Source organism: Scyliorhinus canicula, unplaced genomic scaffold, assembly GCF_902713615.1.
Source record: "Scyliorhinus canicula unplaced genomic scaffold, sScyCan1.1, whole genome shotgun sequence".
NCBI lineage: Eukaryota > Metazoa > Chordata > Chondrichthyes > Carcharhiniformes > Scyliorhinidae > Scyliorhinus > Scyliorhinus canicula.
Window position 1 is genome coordinate 974,421 of NW_024055478.1, and position 9,288 is coordinate 983,708.

At 47.8% G+C, this 9,288-nt stretch overlaps 1 long non-coding RNA gene across 1 annotated transcript; it reads left to right on the plus strand.

The window, feature by feature from the left end:
• Nucleotides 1-877: 877 nt before the first annotated feature.
• On the plus strand, nucleotides 878-1,619 carry LOC119959968. Its single transcript, XR_005459314.1, has 2 exons — nucleotides 878-1,006; nucleotides 1,147-1,619. It is a non-coding gene; the product is annotated as an uncharacterized LOC119959968 (long non-coding RNA).
• Nucleotides 1,620-9,288: the final 7,669 nt, after the last annotated feature.

Here is a 9,288-nt window from a genome sequence, read left to right on the forward strand (position 1 = left end):
CGGGGTTCTCGGCAAAGGGCAGGGGCATGCGTCCAGGCAGAGTGCTCTTTCGGAGGGTCGGTGCAGACACAATGGGCCGAATGGCCTCGTTCGGCACAGTAGGGATTATATTTAATGATGATTCTATGAAGAAATACACGCATCAACAAACACACACACACACAAACGCACTTATCCAGACACAAACATTAAGACACTGACATGCATGTTGAACGTACAAAGACACATTAACACTTTCATTACTGGACAGGGAAGTATGAACTTATATTGACAGAGGCATTAATATATAAACATAGACTTCAACACACAAACACACACAATAAAACACTCATATGTACACATTAACAGAAGATAAACAAAGTTCACACAGGCGCTGACACACAAATACACAGATCAATATTCATTGACACATGAACACACACAATAACACTTATAAAGACATCGGGACACACAAATGAAGAGTAAAGAAATACGAATTTCGCATCCACACAGACACAAAAGCTAAAGAACAAACACAAACGTCAGGCAAGGGCGGCACGGTGGCATAGTGGTTAGCACTGCTGCCTCAGCCACCATGGACCTGGGGTTGATCCCGCTCCTGGGTCTGTGTCCCAGTGGAGTTTCCTCGTGACCCGTGGGTCTCACCCCGACAACCCAAAGATGTGCAGGGTAGGTGGATTGGCCATGCTAAATTGCCCCTTAATTGGAAGAAAAAAGTTACAGAGATCGATTTCCGAGTGTCATGAACTCAACAGTAGATATGCAATGACAAATATATTAAAGAATGAATTAGCAGCGGGAGAAAATGAAACGAGAATATTAAAAAATATATCCTGGATTGATAAACAAACTAATTATATTTGGCTCGATCCTCGTAGATACCACAGACAACACCTGGACTGAAGACAATGAGGATGATAACGGGAACATCTGGACAACCGCTTCCACATTCATCACCCTGTTCTTCCTGAGCATTTCCTACAGCGCTGCAGTCACTCTGGTGAAGGTGAGAAGATTCAATCCACTCACACTTCAAACTGACAGAAGGTGTTTAAAACATCTCGAAATGTTTGATTGATTAAAAACTCTAACATCAATGTCCCAGATCATAAACATCTGCTTCATCATTTTCTCTCTCCTTTACAGATCAAGTGATGGGTTGACTTTCGGACGCTGTAGATTTCCCTCAGCTGTTTATTATGATATGTGTGTGACAGAAATACAATATCTCCTCTTGGTGACTCGAACAGTAAAATTATCTCAGTTTATTATTCTGCATCTGTAACTGAGACAATCATGGACAGTATTTCTGCTTTTCAGTTTAAAATGTACGCGATAATTTTGGCTGTAATGTAATTGTAGTTAATAATTTCTCTCAATGTCATGTCTAAATAAGTAACTTACCTCGTACCTTATTTACAACAGTTGCCTTCCCTTTATGTTGAGCTCCCGTTCTCTCTTGTGTCTGTTACAGTTGTACATACATTTGGCAGCTCAAAGGGCGTGTGTTCTGTTCTCACTGTGACCCTCAATCGCTATGTTCCCTTTTGTAAACATCAAAATAAACTTTTGTGCTATATTTTCTCTGAAATTTTAATAAATATTGAATGAAAAATGAAGAAAACAAGTCTAATCTGAACTCCTTTCTCTCAGCTCCATCGGCAGCGCTCCATTTCCCCGATTATACCGTTTTCTCCCCTTTCCCAGACAGATATTTCTCACCAGTCCTGTCTGGGATGTGTCTGAACTCAAGGCCCCTCAGTGAAAGAGCCGCTGCGCCACCAAGCGGCCCATCCGGGTTAAGTCACCTTCACCTTTGCCTTTTTATGGTAAACTCCAGAGACAGGATGATTGCACAGCTGAAGAATTCCACAGATTCACTACCCTCTGATGGAAGAAATGTCTCCTCACCTCTGTCCTAAATTTGAGATCTCTTACTCTGAGATTATGCCCTCTGGTCCCAGACTGTCCCACAAGAGGAAACAAGATGATTTTTCAGGCTGTGTAACTGGTTAAAGCTCTTTCCACAGTCAGTTCACTGGAACTCTCTCCCTCAGGTGTGTGTGGGTTTCGGGGCTTTTCCAGCCACACTGATGTTTGAAATCTCTTCCCACAGTCAGAACAGACAAACACATTGACAGTTTGTGATATGTAGGTCCTAATGAATTGAGTCAGATCTTGATGTTATATTTGGTTCGAGTTGCCCAGCTGCCAAATCTCCCGTTCTAATGCCTGAAAAAGAAGTTTTGAACCAGAATATTGTCCCCAGTGTCTCTGAAACACTCTGTCCGCTGAGGTAGCCACTGGGTGTGGAAGGTGTCACGCATTCCGGTGGATACCACATGCTCCCTCTGCAAGACCACTGGGAATAGACAAGACCACAGAACAGAAGTCGGCAGCCAGAGTAACCGCCCACCCCCTCCATAATAATAATAATCTTTATTGTCACAAGTAGGCTTACATTAACAATGCAATGAAGTTACTGTGAAAAGCCCCTCGTCACCACACTCCGGCGCATGGTTGGGTCACAGAGGGAGCATTCAGAATGTTCAATTCACAGCACGTCTTTCGGGACTTGTGGGAGCAAACCGGAGCACCCGGAGGAAACCCACGGGGAGAACGTGCAGACTCCACACAGACAGTGACCCAAGCTGGGCATCGAATCTGGGACCCTGCAACTGTGAAGCAACAGTGCTATCCTACCCCACCCAGCTACAACGCACTGTTTTAACCAGACTCAAAGTAGATTCACGCTCAGCACAAGAATATTAGATAATATAGACTGTCAGATCCACAAACTCTGCCAAAGTGGCTGCAACTTAACAGGTTACTGTGGACATTAAACTGTGGGCAATATTCGATGCTGTGACCAATATTTAGTTATGATGTGGAGATGCCGGCGTTGGACTGGGGTGAGCACAGTAAGAAGTCTTACAACACCAGGTTAAAGTCCAACAGGTTTGTTTCAAACACGAGCTTTCGGAGCACGGCTCCTTCTTCAGGTGAATGGAAAGGCTTGTTCCAGAAATGTTTATATAGACACAGTCAGAGATGCCCCGGAATGCGAGCACCTGCAGGCAATCAAATCATCAAAGATGCAGAGAGAGAGGTAACTCCAGGTTAAAGAGGTGTGAATTGTCCCAAGCCAGTTCAGTCGGTAGGCCTCTGCAAGTCCAGGCTTGTTGGTGGGGGCCGAATGTAATGCGACATGAATCCCAGATCCCGGTTGAGTCCGCATTCATGCGTGCGGAACTTAGCTATAAGTTTTTGCTCAGCAATTTTGCGTTGTCGCGTCTCCTGAAGGCCTCCTTGTAGAATGCTGACCCGGAGATCAGAGGCTGAATGTCCTTGACTGCTGAAGTGTTCCCCAACTGGAAGGGAACAGTCCTGCCTGTTGATAGTCGCACGATGCCCGTTTATTCGTTGTCGCAGTGTCTGCATGGTCTCGCCAATGTACCACGCTTCGGGACATCCTTTCCTGCAGCGTATGAGGTAGACTACATTGGTCGAGTCGCACGAGTATGCGCCGCGTACCTGGTGGGTGGTGTTTCCACGTGTAATGGTGGTGTCCATGTCGATGATCTGGCATGTCTTGCAGAGATTACCCTGGCAGGGTTTTGTGGTGTTGTGGTTGCTGTTCTGAAGGCTGGGTAATTTGCTGCAAACAATGGTTTGTTTGAGGTTGCGCGGTTGTTTGAAGGCCAGTAGTGGGGGTGTGGGGATGACCTTGGCAAGATGTCCATCCTCGCTGATGATGTGTTGGAGGCTGCGAAGAAGATGTCGTAGTTTCTCCGCCCCAGGAAAGTACTGGACGACGAAGGGTACTCTGTCAGTGGTGTCCCGTGTTTGTCTTCTGAGGAGGTCGGTGCGGTTTTTTGCTGTGGCGCGGTGGAACTGTCGATCAATGAGTCGAGCGCCATATCCCGTTCGTACGAGGGCATCTTTCAGCATCTGTAGGTGTCTGTTGCGCTCCTCCTTGTCTGAGCAGATCCTGTGTATACGGAGGGCTTGTCCATAGGGGATGGCTTCTTTAATGTGTTTCGGGTGAAAGCTGGAGAAGTGGAGCATCGTGAGATTATCTGTGGGCTTGCGGTAAAGCGAGGTGCTGAGGTGACCGTCCTTGATGGAGACGAGTGTGTCCAAGAATGGAACTGAATTTGGAGAATAGTCCATGGTGAGTTTGATGGTGGGATGGAACTTATTGATGTCATCGTGTAGTCGTTTCAGTGATGTCTCGCCGTGGGTCCAAAGGAAAAAAATGTCATTGATGTATCTGGTGTATAGCATCGGTTGAAAGTCCTGTGTGGTGAGGAAGTCCTGTTCAAACTTGTGCATGAAGATGTTGGCATATTGAGGTGCAAATTTGGTCCCCATGGCTGTTCCGTGCGTCTGGATGAAGAATTTGTTGTCGAAGGTGAAGACGTTGTGGTCTAGAATGAAACGGATGAGTTGCAGAATTGCGTCTGGAGATTGGCAGTTGTCGGTGTTGAGGACTGAGGCTGTTGCAGCAATGCCGTCGTCATGGGGGATGCTGGTGTAGAGTGCCGAGACATCCATTGTGACGAGGAATGTTCCTGGTTCAACTGGTCCATGGGTGCTGAGTTTCTGTAGGAAGTCCGTCGTGTCGCGACAGAAGCTGGGTGTACCTTGTACGATGGGTTTCAAGATGCCCTCGATGTGGCCAGAGAGGTTCTCACACAGGGTCCCATTGCCTGAAACGATAGGACGGCCTGGTGTGTTGGCCTTGTGTATTTTCGGGAGGCAGTAGAGATCTCCAATGCGGGGATTACGTGGGATGAGAGCACGTAGGGTGTTCTGAAGGTCTGGATCTAAGGTCTTGATCAGTCTGCTGAGTTGGCGGATGTGTTCCTTGGTTGGATCTGCGGGTAACTGCCTGTAGTGTTCCTGGTTGTCGAGTTGTCGGTATACTTCTTTGCAGTAGTCTGTTCTGTTCAGTATGACGGTGGCCCCTCCTTTGTCTGCTGGTTTGATGACGATGTTGCGGTTGGTCTTGAGAGTGCGGATGGCGTTGCGTTGTGCTTGGGTGACGTTTGAGGCTGCCTTGTGATTGCGAGTGATGAATCTGGCATTGACACGACTTCTGACGGCTTGAGCATACATGTCGAGTCTAGGGCAGCGGCCTTCCGGAGGGGTCCAATTTGACTCTTTCCTTTTCGGTTGCTGCACTGCAGACCTCGCGGTCTGCTGTTCCGGTTCATTGGTCGTGTCCCTGGGTTCGCTGTCGGCCTCTTGGGGTCTGTGGAAGAATTCCCGGAGCCTCATTCGCCTGATGAATTCCTCCGTATCTGCCGCGAGACTGATGGGGTCCATTTTGGTGGTGGTGCAGAAATTGAGCCCTCTGCTGAGGACTTCGATTTCGTCTGGTTGAAGGGTGTAGTCTGACAAGTTGACAATGGATTTCCCTGTATTGTTTTCGACTGTTGTACCGGGAGAAGCTTGATTGCTGCTGGTGGTGATGCCAAGTTTCTCAAGCTTCCTGTTCTTGGTGTGCATGTAGGTGGCATAGTATTGCTGTCTCATCTGTTTGGCGGTGTTCCGCAGCTGGTCTGCTGTGTCCTGAGCGCAAGTTGAGAATATGGCCTCTCTCTTGGTTTCCAGGTTGCGTCGACTGCTGTAGAGTTGGTGTACGAGGTGTTTGAGGAGTGTGACAGAGGTGCGGTGGCAGAGTCTTTCAGCGTAGTCTGTGTTGTAAGTCGACTTGAGTGGGTTTTTGATCTGTAGTCCTTTCGGGATCTTGTCTGCTTTTTTGCATCTTTGTAGAAACTGAATGTCAGTGTCTATATGCGCGATCTTCCTGGAGATCCTCTCCACTTTGAGCCGGCAGTTTGCGGTGTCAATGGTAGCCATGATGTGGAGATGCCGGCGTTGGACTGGGGTGAGCACAGTAAGAAGTCTTACAACACCAGGTTAAAGTCCAACAGGTTTGTTTCAAACACGAGCTTTCGGAGCACGGCTCCTTCTTCAGGTGAATGGAAAGGCTTGTTCCAGAAATGTTTATATAGACACAGTCAGAGATGCCCCGGAATGCGAGCACCTGCAGGCAATCAAATCATCAAAGATGCAGAGAGAGAGGTAACTCCAGGTTAAAGAGGTGTGAATTGTCCCAAGCCAGTTCAGTCGGTAGGCCTCTGCAAGTCCAGGCTTGTTGGTGGGGCCGAATGTAATGCGACATGAATCCCAGATCCCGGTTGAGTCCGCATTCATGCGTGCGGAACTTAGCTATAAGTTTTTGCTCAGCAATTTTGCGTTGTCGCGTCTCCTGAAGGCCTCCTTGTAGAATGCAAGAATGTAGAATGTAGACTCATTGATCGACAGTTCCACCGCGCCACAGCAAAAAACCGCACCGACCTCCTCAGAAGACAAACACGGGACACCACTGACAGAGTACCCTTTGTCGTCCAGTACTTTCCTGGGGCGGAGAAACTACGACATCTTCTTCGCAGCCTCCAACACATCATCAGCGAGGATCGACATCTTGCCAAGGTCATCCCCACACCCCCACTACTGGCCTTCAAACAACCGCGCAACCTCAAACAAACCATTGTTTGCAGCAAATTACCCAGCCTTCAGAACAGCAACCACAACACCACAAAACCCTGCCAGGGTAATCTCTGGCAAGACATGCCAGATCATCGACATGGACACCACCATTACACGTGGAAACACCACCCACCAGGTACGCGGCGCATACTCGTGCGACTCGACCAATGTAGTCTACCTCATACGCTGCAGGAAAGGATGTCCCGAAGCGTGGTACATTGGCGAGACCATGCAGACACTGCGACAACGAATAAACGGGCATCGTGCGACTATCAACAGGCAGGACTGTTCCCTTCCAGTTGGGGAACACTTCAGCAGTCAAGGACATTCAGCCTCTGATCTCCGGGTCAGCATTCTACAAGGAGGCCTTCAGGAGACGCGACAACGCAAAATTGCTGAGCAAAAACTTATAGCTAGTTCCGCACGCATGAATGCGGACTCAACCGGGATCTGGGATTCATGTCGCATTACATTCGGCCCCCACCAACAAGCCTGGACTTGCAGAGGCCGACCGACTGAACTGGCTTGGGACAATTCACACCTCTTTAACCTGGAGTTACCTCTCTCTCTGCATCTTTGATGATTTGATTGCCTGCAGGTGCTCGCATTCCGGGGCATCTCTGACTGTGTCCATATAAACATTTCTGGAACAAGCCTTTCCATTCACCTGAAGAAGGAGCCGTGCTCCGAAAGCTCGTGTTTGAAACAAACCTGTTGGACTTTAACCTGGTGTTGTAAGACTTCTTACAATATTTAGTTAAACACGGACCTGAATAAGGAAACTTTGCAGCCACCTGTGAAGTTTAAATGTGTCGTTGTGTCAGGATGAACCAGCATTTGAGGAATATGAAATCTCGGGACTGTTGGTCTCCAAGTGCCGTATTGAACACAGGAGAATGACCTTGAATTGGGACAGAGATAAGCGTGAGTGAGCATCGTAAACTGCTATTGTATCGGGGTGTTCTGGGCCCCAGAGTTTTAACCCTACAGTTAATTGTCAGGGATGCAGTATAATAAACCCTGAACAAAGCAAATGTGTGTGTGAGAAGCACCAGGAACCAGCTGGACCAACAGAGCTGAATGTCTCCCAGTGCAGCCACAGGACTGAACTTATTCCAGCTTCCAAGCCCACCTCAGACCCAACCTCCTGGCTATTCATCTACAAGAACGTTTGAGGACTTTGGGTCTGTCCTCGTTGGGGTTTAGAAGGATGAGAGGGGATCTTATTGAAACTTACAAGATACTGCGAGGCCTGGGTAGAGTGAACATGAAGAGGATGTTTCCACTTGCAGCAAAAAATAGAACCAGAGGACACCATCTCAGACTACAGGGACGATCCTTTAAAACAGATGAGGAGGAATTTCTTCAGCCAGAGGGTGGTGAATCTGTGGAACACTTTGCCGCAGAAGGCTGTGGCGTCCAATTCACTGAGTGTCTTTAAGACAGAGATAGATAGGTTCTTTATTAATAAGGGGATCACGGATTATGGGGAGAAGGTAGGGGAATGGGGATGAAACAATATAAACCATGATTGAATGGAGGAGCTGAGTCGATGGGCCAAATGGCCTCATTCTGCTCCTATGCCTTATGGTCTTATAAGGAGCTTCAGAGACTCATGAGAATTATTTGCTTTTAAAAACGCTTCACTCCAACTAAAGGATCGGCTCAATAAGAAGACATCAGACCTGCAGCGATATAAAGATTGCAGTCTACATTCCATTTTCATCATCACAGCTTCAACTTGATCTGTACCTAATTTCTGTGTCTGTGTCAGTGAGTGAAAGAGCCGAGAGACTTAGATGCTCAAACATCCAGGGAAAGGTTGTGAAAATAAATAACCTTTATTCCTTTAAAAATCACCAGTAAGCCTGCTGCTGAACTGTATTTTAAATAAAGAAATATCACGCTGAGGGTCAGAAAATATCACACAAACATCCTGATAATGGACGGGAAAGGACCACGAAATGTAATCACCCGTTGTATAACCCCCTTCAGGTAGCTATATAGAGGCTGCAGCCTCTCACACTGAATGTCTCCGTGATCCATAGAGACCTCCAGGCTACAAACATCAGCTGCAGCCTGGGAGGGGGGTGAAAAAATCTTAAAAACCTGTGGCTTGTATATGCCCCGGGCACTAGGACCCGGCTGGAAACAGAAACCTTCAGGTCCCGCCCACCAGCTGTTGCATCACCAAGACGCCAGCGCATGCGCTCTGCTTCCCCGGTGAACCAAGATGGCGGCTGTGAAGCAGGGCCTGGTCCCGGGAGAGAGAGCTGACTGGCGGTGATGTGACTTGAGGATCACCACACCTCAGGCAAGGGGCCAGGTTGGGAAGGCGGTGCCTTCAGGAATAACTGGGAAGGTGATGTTTGGTCAGTTGCTGCAGTCTGTGTAGTGAAGGTGCTGTCACAGTGGTGTGAGGTAAGGAAGTACAGGATTATCACCCAGCAATTATGAATTAAGGGGAATGTAAATCCAGCTCAGGCTGCTTTCAGATTGGAAAGGCAGCTAAGGTGAGTCCTTAGAGCTGGTGAATGTTGTGGCTTTGCCAGTTTCTCTGTAAAGTCCTTCTCATTCATTCCCTCTCTTTACAGCACAGATAGAGGCCCTTTGGCCCATTCATAATAATCTTTAATATTAGTGTCACAAGTAGGTTTACACTAACACTGCAATGAAGTTGCTGTGAAATCCCCCACTCGCCTGTTCAGGTACGCAGAGGAAGAATTC